Source organism: Mauremys reevesii, linkage group 12, assembly GCF_016161935.1.
Source record: "Mauremys reevesii isolate NIE-2019 linkage group 12, ASM1616193v1, whole genome shotgun sequence".
Classification (NCBI taxonomy): domain Eukaryota; kingdom Metazoa; phylum Chordata; order Testudines; family Geoemydidae; genus Mauremys; species Mauremys reevesii.
The window spans coordinates 49,566,475-49,578,311 of NC_052634.1; the positions used below are offsets into that span (position 1 = coordinate 49,566,475).

The following is an 11,837-nucleotide window of genomic DNA, read 5'->3' on the forward strand; positions in this document are numbered from 1 at the left end:
CTCTCATCGAGGTGGTTTTATTTTGTCACCAAAACAGGGCAATTTTGTCGCCAGACGTGGCATTGCAGTGTGTGCACCAGCCAAAAGCTGCCGACCGAGGGAGCGTTGTGTGTTTTTCACACACCTGAGCAATATAATGATGCTGAAATAACTTTGTAGTGCAGATCTGGCCAAAGATATACACACACAGACACACACACACACACACACCCTCACCTGCTCCTCTGCTTTGCAGAATCCAAACACAAGCAAAGCTTGTCAGGCCCCGGTGGGGATGGCAGGGAGTCAGGTGTGGCCAGACACTGAGTTTTAGCCACAGGCACCATGGCTTAGCTGGCTAAAGCACCTGCCTTGTAAACAGGAGATCCTGGGTTCAACTCCCAGTGGTGCCTTGTTGAGTACCTCTTGGGGCACCTGGTATTGGCTACTGTCAGAGAACTAAATGGGCTTTTGGTCCAGCCCAGTATGGCTGTTTAAATTATACTGATAACAGAGTTACTGAAAGTCTGAGAGTTAAGAGCTGATAGGTCAGTGGTCCAGCCCATCACAGATGACCCCCTCCCTCTGGGACAGGGGCAGGTCTGGGCTCTCACACCAAAGGGCTCATTGTGGCTGCCAGAATCTGTGAGCGGCTCATTTAGTTTGCACCGACGGTGCACCGTGTGTGAGAATGAAAATCCTAAACCGCCCTTTGAAATAACAAATGCAGCAGGACGTGTTATTGTCCCTGCCCCAAAGCAGACAGACCAATGGAGAAATGCCGTTGAGTCCAGGGTAATACTCCACTGCCATTTTACCTTGTTTGCTGGCTAAACTCCCTCCCTAACTTGAGGACTGAGCTTGAGCTGAGATGTCTACACTGCAAATTTACCACCCCACGGCCCTAGCCTGGGAGCCTGCACTGGTACGGGGCTGCCGTGGGTGTTTCATCACAGTGTGGACATAGCCTGGCATTATGTCTACACTGCCATTAACACTCCCAAGTCACTATTCTCAAACCCTGGGTCAGTTGATTCAGGCTTGTGGGGCTTGTGCTGCAGGGTTATAAAATTACAGTGTGGCCTCCGAGACCCCACGAGGGGTGAGGGTCTCGAAGCGTGGGCTCCAGTCTGAGCTCCAGGATCCCAAATCAGATCATCCAGGCCAGCCAGGCCACAGGGATTTTATCACAGTATAGATGCCCTCTCAGGGTATGTCTACACTGCAATGTAAGCCCAGGGGTAAGGGGGTGGTTCTCAACCAGGGGTCCTGGGCCCGCTGGGGGGCCACTAGCAGGTTTCAGGGGGGCTGCCAAGCAAGGCTGGCATTGGACTCGCTGAGGCCCAGGGCAGAAAGCTGAAGACCCAGCGCATGGGGCTGAAGTCCGGGGCCCTGAGCCCCACCACCAGGGCTGAAGCCAAGGCCTGAGCAATGTAGATTTGTGGGGCCCCTGTGGCATGGTACCCCGAGAGGGGGAGAAAGTGCCCTGAGGCCTCAGCCAGAGGGTTGAGCCCTGACACACGACTGGCTCAGAGGGTCTCTGCCAGTCAGGAAGGGGGAGCAGCGAGGGAAGCCTGGCAACTGATGGTTGGAGGGGTGAAGAGGTTTGGGGTATGGTGGGGGAAAAAGCGCCTGGGACTGGATAACCTGGGGCTGGGCAGTCTCCACAGGGGACACTGGCTCCTCCTCTGCCCTTTCCACACCCTCTTGCGAGTCGATAATGACCACCCTGTCCCCACCCCCAGTGGCAGCCGTGTCTCAGGACTCTCCCAAGCTGCACCCACTAACTCTCTTCCCATTTGGGGTCTAGCTCCGGGCAACAATTTCCCACCAAGATGAACCCAGCTGGCTGCTGCCTGTTCTGGTGCCACAGGGTGGGTGAAAGGCAGAACAGCAGCACTTCTCAGGCAGAATTTATTTTCTTCATGCAAAAAAAAAAAAAAAGAAATTCTGCGCTGGACGTGAATTCTGTGCGTACGCGGTGGCCCAGAATTCCCACGAGTAACTCACACCCGGCACAAACATAACCTGCTCACTCCCATCTCTTCTCCCTGTGCGTCGAGTCCCAGAGCTGCTGCTGTCATTAATGCACACAGGCTTTCACTCCCGTCAGTGCTGGCACGACCCAATCCAGCTACAGGACTGAACCCTTATTCTCCCATCACATGGGGCAGTCTCAGCTCAGGGGGAGATGAGAGGGGAAGCGGGTACAAATGGAAAAGACTCGTTGTAGCCCTGTTGGTCCCAAGTTATCAAAGAGACGTATTTTAATTGGATCTAAAAGAAATGACCTCACCTACCTTGTCTCTCCAAGAGATCTGAAAGTGGCAGAAGGAGACAAACAGGAAGACAGAGCTCAGGACTCTAAATCAAACATTTTCAAGCCCCTGGAAGAAACAACATTTCCCTTCTGCTCCAGGTATGTTTGTGTCCTATATGAGGGACCACCCCATTCCTCTCACAGCAGCAAGGGGAGACTGCAGCCAGCCCCAGATGGTCTTTCCCCAGCCTGGGATGTGTGTTGTGAGGACGTTTGTGTGTGGTGGGTGCACGGGCTGGGTACAGCTAGACCCATTTGCAGACTGGAAAGTCAGGGCAACTCCAGCACAGCTTGGGGGCTGTGGGCAGGGGTAGCAGTTCTGGAGCTGGGCCTCTGTCCCCATAGGTCCCATGGCAGATGGCTCTGGCAGCATCAAGTGGGTCCGTCGCTGCAGGGGAAGGCAGGGGCACTGTCTGTGATTGGGGTGAGGATTGGAGGGAGGTCCATGCTCAAGAATGGGGAATGGAATTCACCTCCCCACCCCTCTGCAGAGCCCAGCAACTAGGGATTTATCCAGTGAAGTGAATTTCACTCTGGGTGACTTTGAGCCGGCCACAAAAAGATCCTTGTGCCTTAGGTTCCACAGTGGCCCCAGGAGTCGACTAGTTCTCCCTCTCCAGACTGCCGGGGGCAGCCAGGGATAATTAGTGGGTTATGGGAATTAGAAGATGAAAATTCACTAAGAACAATGATATTTGTGTGTTTATTATTAAATCCCCAGACACCCACCAATCCCAGTCCTCCTTCCCATGAGCTATAAATATCTAAGGGACTCAGCTATGGATCCTGCAGTCAGTTCCTGCCCTTCCCCGCTTTCTAAAGCAGCACTTTTAAGAACAGGCCAGGGAAACATGTAAATACTTTGAACCAAATTCCAGAAGCTGCTGAGCATGGAGAAGTTAAAATGAAACCAAGGTTCCGTCTCTCCAAGGACCTGGCCCCTACTGCAAAATTACAGACACTCCCCAGAAATCTGAAATGGCCACTTCATAACTGATGGAAGGTTATTTATCTATTGACTTCTGGGAATCACCAATAAAAAAAAGCAACTTAGTAAAGGTGATATTCTGAGAAAAGATCTCATGTGTCTTTACAAGTTGGTATAATCTAATCTGGAACTTTATACACTGAAATGCCTAATTCATAGCCCTACGGCAATTGCCTGGTGTCACTACAGGGCAGAATTAAGGTTGGTGCCTTAGCTGTGAATTTCCATCCCCTAGCATATTGCAATTGCTGTTAAGTGGGTTTGACAAAATTCACTTAGTCTATTTCTTTCTGTTAATTTCAATTGACAGCGATATTTATTTTTAAGCCCTTTTTTCAATGTTTACAATTTCAATGTTCAGAGCTGTGGGAAGTTATGGGGGTCATCAGACAACAATTATTTAACAACAGTAACTGTTGCGATTCCAAAAGTCAAATCATAGAACCGTTCAAAGAGAAATTGTCAATGTCACACGCAAAATATACAGTGTAAATATCCTTAAATCAAACTCGACTTTCTCCAGAAGCATTTCTGTATATTACCTATAGAAATAGTTTTTCATCTGTGTGCGTACAGTGAAATCAACATTTACTGCAAGTTATTCATAACGATCCAATCCTTTCAAGCGTCATTTTAAGTAATGAAGTACTTGAATTCCTTCACTTCCTGGACTGTAATGCTTCATTTCAGGATAATTACACCCTCCCTGTGATTTATTTTACTCTTAGTACCGTAACCCCCTCGTGATGTAGCTTCTGTCTGGGAGCTCTGCTGAGGGCAGTAGCATGATCAGAAGGTGACACTCTGACACGCTCCCCGAAATCTAAATAGCCCCAGTGTGAGACAGTGATTAACGCAGGTACCTTAGGGGCTGCAGCGCCAACCCCCTGCCTTGACGAGGAGGGTGAAGAATTGCAGTAAAAATCGGTTAGGCTGGCAGAGGGCACAGCTGATGTGGGACTGGGAGCCAATTTGTCCAACCGGACTAAGTAGAGGCACTTCAATGTATTTTCCACCATTAAACACCCTGCCATGTATTTAATTTAGAAACTTTTCCTTCACATTTAAACACCTTGGAGCTAAGCTGGGTTGATGCATTTCCACTTACAGTGGTACAGTTTTAATTAGGTGCTTAATCAGATGCTCATGCAACACAAAGCAGTCAATAATTGGTGTGCTTTCATGAATTAACTTGTCTTGTGCTGTGCATCGCTTTAAAAAAAAGATGGTGAGAGGGAGTGTCAAAATTTTAGGCATTAAAAAATGGAAATTAGGTGTCAGTTCAGTTCTCATACGTTTAGCCCTTTGGCCCTCAAAAGTGCTTTTGGCTCTGTGACATTGCTTTATCCGCCCCACCAGAAAATGCTGTAGGGAACCAGGTCATTACAGCCGACCTTCACGAGGTACCGTTCTACCAGCTAGGTGCTAAAATTCAAATGGTTCTGTTTGTTTATCTTTCATTCCGCTTTGCAATTCTTAGATCCCATTTACAAACTGGAACTGAAATAACCAAGGCAAGTTAAGAAGGGAGCGGCATCGGGCATAGGTGGGGGTAAAACAATAAAGGGAAAGAACTGACTATGCAAAAAGGAACATCCCAAACTATCAGACCCCCAGACTCCCGTCCAACTGAACCCACCCCAGCCAGGCATATCAAGCTGGGCCCGTGAAAAATCGCCCAGCCTGTGTGGCAGCGAATGCTGCGTGTTCCAGATGGAGCTATGGTGTGTGCGTCTGCTCTGCTGACGTGCTGCCTTGGTACGGAAGGCACCACGGCCACAGGGAGCAGAGACATGGACTCCTACAAAACAAAATCCCAGATACACCTCCAACATCCCATCCCCTTCCCCACCTCCCCACTGTCTGCCATCCTCTCCCCAACCTCCGCATGGCCATTCTCAGCCATTGCTAACAGTTCCTTCCAGCCTTCAGCACTATAAATAAATAAAACATGGTGTTACAAACGGTTGATGGTGCCAGAGAAACCTGGCATTTGATACAGGCATCTGATACAGTTCCACATGGGAAACTAGTTGTTAAATTGGAGAAGATGGGGATTAATATGAGAGCTTAAAGGTTAATAAAGAATTGGTTAAAGGGGAGTCTACAAGAGGATCATACTGAACGATGAGTTGTCAGGCTGGAGGGAGGTTACTAGTGGAGTTCCTCAGAGATCAGTCTTGGGACCAATCTTATTCAACATTTTTATTAGTGACCTTGGCACAAAAAGTGGGAGTCAGGCACAAAGCTGGGAGGGATTGCCAATGTGGAGGGCAAGAAAATCATACCAGAAGAACTGCATGACCTTGAAAGCTGGAGTAATAGAAATGGGATGAAAATTAATATTGCAAAATTATGCACTTAGGGACTATTGACAAGAATTTTTGCAATGAGCGGGGGACTTATCAGTTGGAAGTGATGGCGGAGAAAGACCTAAGTGCATTGGTTGATCACAGGATAATTATGAGCTGCCAGTGTGGTGTGGCCGTGAAATAGGCTAATGCAGTCCTAGGATGCATCAGGCGAGGTATTTCCAGTAGACACAGGGAAGGGTTAGTACTTCTGGCCTTAAAGTCTGAGAGTCTATAAACTGTGCCTTGCGTTGCACAGACACTGATGGAGATCAGGGCCCCATCGTGCTGCACACGGCAGAGACCCTGACTGAGATCAGCACCCCCACTGTGCTGGGCACTGCACAGACAGAGAGGGACAGTCCTTGCTCAGCTCTGGAATGGTCTTACAAGGGTGGCTTGGAGTCTCTGTCCCTGGAAGTTTTTAAGAGCAGTGTGACGAAGTGGGGCTCTTCTTAATGTTTCCTCTGAATACTGTGTGGGTGCCTCAGTTTCCCCTAGGCATTTCTTAAGTCTCCAGTGTGCATAAATGGCCAACACTTTGTATCCTAGCAAAAAATGGCTGGGGCCCTTCCCCCCGCAAGGGGATGGCTAAAGGTGAACAGAGAGATCAGGTGACCTCCTGGCCCGGCAAAGAGACAAAGCCCAGAGGAGGAGGGGCTGGAGGGGGTTTCAGTTTGGGAGCTGGCTGGGGACGAGGAGTGAGGGCAGATGTGGGAGTCTGCCTCGCTGGGCCCCAGAATGGACCCGGCCGAGGGGTCCAGTTCTCTGTATCTACAAGCTCAGTTTTAGACCGTGTTCCTGTCATCGAATAAACCTCTGTTTTACTGGCTGGCTGAGAGTCACGTCTGACTACGAAGTGGTGGGGCAGGACCCTGTGGCTTCCCCAGGACCCCACCTGGGCGGGCTCGCTGTGGGAAGCGCACAGAGGGGCATATGTTGAATGCTCCAAGGAGAGACCCAGGAGGTGAAGCCGTGGGAGCTTCTTGCCCTGAAGACAGTCTGCTCCGAGGGAGAGGAGGCTCCCCAAAGTCCCGCCTGGCTTCGTGGGGAGCAGTTCCAGAGCATCGCCCGGGGACTCCGTGACAAGCAGGTAGGACAAAGCTCTGTCAGAGGGAATCTACACAGACTTGGTCCTGCCCCCGCAGAGAGAGCTGGACTTGATGACATCTTGAGCTCCTGCCCAGCACTACATGTCTCTGATGCTATGAAATAGATACGTATAAAACACAACGTACAGAGTAAAACCCACAACGTCAGGCAATTCAGAAAAAAAAAACACAGCATAAAATGACAATACAAAGGAAAATAAAACAACACAATGCTCACTAATACACCCTAGGACCAAATTACACAATGAAAAAGAGCTCAACTCAAACCAGCACGACACAGGCACAAAATACACTGAGGCAAAACAAATGCACCATAAAACTATGCAACACAACATGGTGCAGTCACAAATGGCACCATGCAAAACAGCTCAGCCTAGAACAGGGCACAGCACAAAACAGAAATATTTCAGTGTAGGCCTGGAAGGGATCTTGAGAGGGCGTCTACTCCAGCCCCCTGTGATGAGGCAGAACCAAGTATCCCTAGACATTCCCAGACTGGTGTATCTCTAACCTGGTCTTAGAAACCTCCAGTGAAGGAAATGCCACAGCCTCCCTTGGAAGCCAATGCAAGGCAGACACAGCCCCAAACAAGCTGTACACACACGCTGGGCTTGGGGTTAAGGGGAGAGGCAAGAATTCAAACAATCTGGGTTCAGTTCCCGGTTCTGCCCCAAATTCTCCATGGAAACTTGAGCAAATTACTTCAGCAATTTGAGCTTCAGTTTCCCCATCTGTAAAATGGAGTCTCGCCTCCCACCATTGGCCTATTTAGCCTTTGAGCCTTTTGTGGCAAGGCCTCTCTGTCCCTGTGGGCACGTCTACACTGCAGTCAGACACCGGCGGCTGGTCTGTGCCCGCTGACTTGGGCTCACACGGCTCAAGCTGTGGGGCTGTTTAATGGTGGTGTCCATGTTCCGGCTGGGGCTGCAGCCCAAGGTCTGGCACCCTCCCACCTCGCAGGGTCCTACAGCCTGGCTCCAGCCCGAGGCCAGACATCTACCCGGCAATTAACCAGCCCCTTCGCCTGAGCCCTGTGAGCCTGAGGCAGCTGCCATGGGCCAGCTGGGGGGTTTTAACAGCAGGGTAGAGATACCCTGGGTGTCTGTTCAGCACCTGTCACAATGGGGATCCTGATCTTGGTCGGTGTCTGTGCAGAGCCCTGCACAACAGGGGGCCTGATCTCAGTTGGAGCTCTGCAAACCCTAGCATTACAGGATCCCGGATTTTGTTTGGGGTCCCTGGAGCATCTGGCAAAATGTGGGGCCAGGATCTCTGTCAGGATCTGTGCAGTGCCCAGTACAGTGATGGGACGTGATCTGGGTTGGGGTCAGTGCAGGGCCGGACCCAACGGGGTCACAGATCTCAGTCGAGGTCTCTGAAGTGCCCAGCACAATGGAGGCAGCAGTTTGGGTCGCAGTCGTGCGCTGCCCGGCACAAGGGGGGCTGTGATCTCGGTCCAGGGCTCAGTTTTACCTGGCACAACAGTGGGGTCTGATCTCACCTGGGGTCTCTGCAGCGCCTGGCAGAACAGGGCCATGCTCAGTGCGATAAGAGCCCTGATCTCAGTCACACACCTGGAGAGAAAAGCGGGAAGATTTTCAAGAATTCAATATCAGTATTTCAGAACTGAGGAGAAAATGGGGCAGAAACTAAATATTTGCCAATATAAGGGACAAGCATCAACAGGTGGGGAGATTTTGTGTCACCGTTCAACCATTTAAGAGAAAAGGGGAAATTTGAGGGGATTATACAGCGATATTGAATCAGCAACAGAATGGGATGGATTCTTGCTTCATATTCCCATGGCCGGCAGGGAGCCCTGGGTGATGTGGCTTTCACAGGGGACAGGAGTGGGGCCGGAGCCAGAAGGTCACTGGCTTTGGGGAGGGGCTGGCACTGGGGTCTGGGAATGTGACTAGCAGGTGAGGGAGGGGTCCGGGGGCTGCTGGGTTGGGCAGGGTGGGGAGGGGAGTAGCTGGACTGGGAAACCTGGGGCGGGGCTGTCGCCCTGGGGGACGCTTGCCCCCCCCGTCCTGGGCCTTCCCAGGCCCCGGTGCCAGCAGAGAGAGCCCCCCCAGCCCAGCCCAGAGGTGTCCCTGTCTCAGGGCCCCCCAGCCTCTGCCCATTCACCCTCTGCCCAGCTCAGGGATCCCTCGGGGGAACCATTTCCCACCCGCACAAGGACAAATCCCTGCAGGGGAAATGGGGGAAACCCCCAAACCCGAGCTCTGAACTGGCCATTGGCGAAGGGGAGAGAAAATGGGGCACAATCGGGGAGCAGGAACTTCTCAGGGGTTGGGGAGGGGTCACCCTGGGGGCTGCTCGTGGCTCTAGGGAGAAAGGGGGCGGGGGTCCCCACGGGGGGGCAGCGGTAAATCCGGGGGGGTCTCAGCCCCCCCCTTTCTCTCCCCGCTCCCCGGGGGTCACCGGCTCCGCCCCCCCCCGGCCCTGTCCGGGCTGCACCGACACACCCCCGCCCCTTTCCCAGCCCCCGGGACCCTCCCGCCCCGGGCTCGCCGGCAGCCCCCGCCCTGGCCGGGCTCAGGGGCGCTGGGCTCCGGCGGGGCAGCAGCTCGAGCCCCCAAGGGAGCAGGTCCCCTAGGTCCCCGGGTCCCCCCCCACGACACTGGAGCGGAGTCACCGCCGGGACCTGGAGGCTGAAGCTCCGCAGTGGGGGCGGGGCCTGGGGCGGGCCCAGGGAGGCGGGGCCGGGCGCGGGGGGGTTCAGGGGCCCCGGCACAGACCCCCGCTGCCCCGCCGGGCTCCCGGCTCACAATGGAGCAGCGCGCGGCGCTCACCCAGCAGCTGAGCACGCTCCGCCCCGCCCCCGCTCTGCGCATGCCCAGAGCCGGGAGACACAAAACTCTTCTCCGGCTCCGGGAGAGGCTCCAACGGCCCCGCACGAGCCAGGCAGAACAGCAACGGCCCCGCGCGCGTTCGCAGTCCGGCTCCGCCTCTCTCTCAACGTCACTTCCTGTCCAGGGAGCGCGATAAACTACATCTCCCAGCCTGCCCCTGGGGCGCTTCCGCCCTCCCCAGCCCAGGGAAGGGAGGCCCCCGGGGCCAGCCTGTCCCTCCCCACCGCTCCTCCTTCCCGGCCCCGCCCCTCTCAGACCCCGCCTGGTCCCGGGGAGCGGCAGAGCCGGGGGGGGCTCGTGACCCCCCGTAATAACCGGCCCCGAACAGCCCCCGGCCCCGGCCCCGGCCCCTCCCGGCAGGAGCGTGTCCGCCCCACGCGTGTCCCCGCCCCCCACGCGCTGCGCTCCGGCCCCGGCCATGGCCCCGCTGCCGCACACAGGGCGGGGCCGGGCCGGGGGCAGGAAGGGCGGCTCCTCCCAGGCCTGGCCCCGCCCCCGGGCCCTCGCAGGGGTTGGGACCCGCGGGGAAGCGGGGACCCGGAGGGGCAGGATCGGGGAGGGAGGCAGGAGCCGGGAGCGCACAGAACCGGGAGCATCAACCCCGGCAGCTCCGGAGAGACCAGACGCTGCTGCCTCCATCGGGAGCGGGGAGCGGAGCAGCTGCTGCTTCCCCAGCGGGGTCGGGGTCGGGGGGGTGGGGAGCCCGACATTAACCCCTCCGGGCCGGGCGGGGGTTTCTCTGGCTGCAGTGGGGCCAGCTCAGGTCGGGTTCTTGTGGGGTGGCTGGTGGGTTCCTGCTGGAGGGGGAGGGGCAGTAAATACTGACGAGGTGGCAACTTCTGGGGAGTTAGGTCTGGGGGGGGGGGCAGGGAATCCGCTGGGTGAGGAGAGGGAGGGGACAGAGTGTGACAAACCTGCTGGGACTTGTTTAACGTGGGCCTAGATCCTCAGAACAAACGCTTGGGTGTTGGGGGAGAAAATTCCCTAATTTGTGAAACAGGAAACAGACAAAGCAACCCCCGGGTGGGGCTGGGAAAACTGACCAGACTTCCAGTGCCAAACCCCTCAGCCTGCGAGCCAGGGGCTGGTGTGACATGGAAAGGGGCACCCACCCGGGAGGTGTAGGGAAGGTGTCCTGGCCCCTCACATCCAGCTGCTGGGGAGGGTGTTGGGTTCCTACCATGGGGCTGGATCAGCCTCTGGCTCGGAGCCGTGTGATGGATCTGCTGGCAGAGACAAGGGGTCTCTCTTTGTTCTCTCACCATGGTGCCCCCCCCCCCCGGCTGCTCTCGGCAGCGTGGGGATAGGACTGTGCTGACTGTCTCTGTCTCAGAGCTTCCATTTGATTGGGTCCTTTCCTCCATGACTAGTGGGGCAGCAGGTGTTGGACTCTTGCTCTTTCAGGGGCCGGTGACCTTCGAGGAGGTGGCTGTGTATGTCACCAGGGAAGAGGGGGCTCTGCTGGACCCCACTCAGAGAGCCCTCTACAGAGACGTCATGCAGGAGAACTATGAGAATGTGACCTCGCTGGGTAAGGATTCCCGTCCCCTCCCTTCTTAGAAGGGGAAATGAAGAGTTAAGGTTCATGGCACCCCCACAATGCCACCTCTGCTCTGCCCTGTTTCAGCATCACCCCAACATGCCAGAGAGACACACACTAGCCCTCTCCCCTCCCCGGTTACAGAGCGCTCTGGGAACAGAGCAGTGCAGCAGAAAGTCTCACGACTTCTCTGTGCTAAGATAATATTCAGGTTCGTCTCCGTCATAGCAAATAGAAGCTTCATCCCCCTGGCCTGCTCTCCGGTCCTGAACCTCCTGCACACAGACCAGCTGAGACTCGCAGTGTTACCACCTCTTTGCCCTCAACCTGCGTTTTCCTTTTGAGTCACTGCTTCACTTACCCCTCACTAAGCCCCACAGATCACTCGAACATACGCCCCCAGGGTGCTGACAACCCCCATGGCAAGAACACGCCCTTGGGCACCTTTGCTGACACAGCCTACAACACTCAGCACAGAACTGAGGCAGAATTGGCCCCCCAGGTTTCACATGCACCTCTCTGCATTGCACAGGCACAGCTCTGCCCAGCTGCTCCAACCCATCCCTCCGTCAGCCAGTCACAGCTCCAGCTGGCCCCGTGCACACAGCTGGAGGCATGCGGATAGATGCTGGGATTCCCACCTGTGAACACAGCACAGACAGTGGCACGTTCTCTTAGTCTTTCCTCAG

At 54.8% G+C, this 11,837-nt stretch overlaps 1 non-coding gene across 1 annotated transcript; it reads left to right on the forward strand.

Annotated features, from left to right (window-relative positions):
* The first annotated feature begins 318 nt into the window (after nt 1–318).
* On the forward strand, nt 319–392 carry TRNAT-UGU. The gene has a single exon. It is a non-coding gene; the product is annotated as a tRNA-Thr (tRNA).
* Nucleotides 393–11,837: the final 11,445 nt, after the last annotated feature.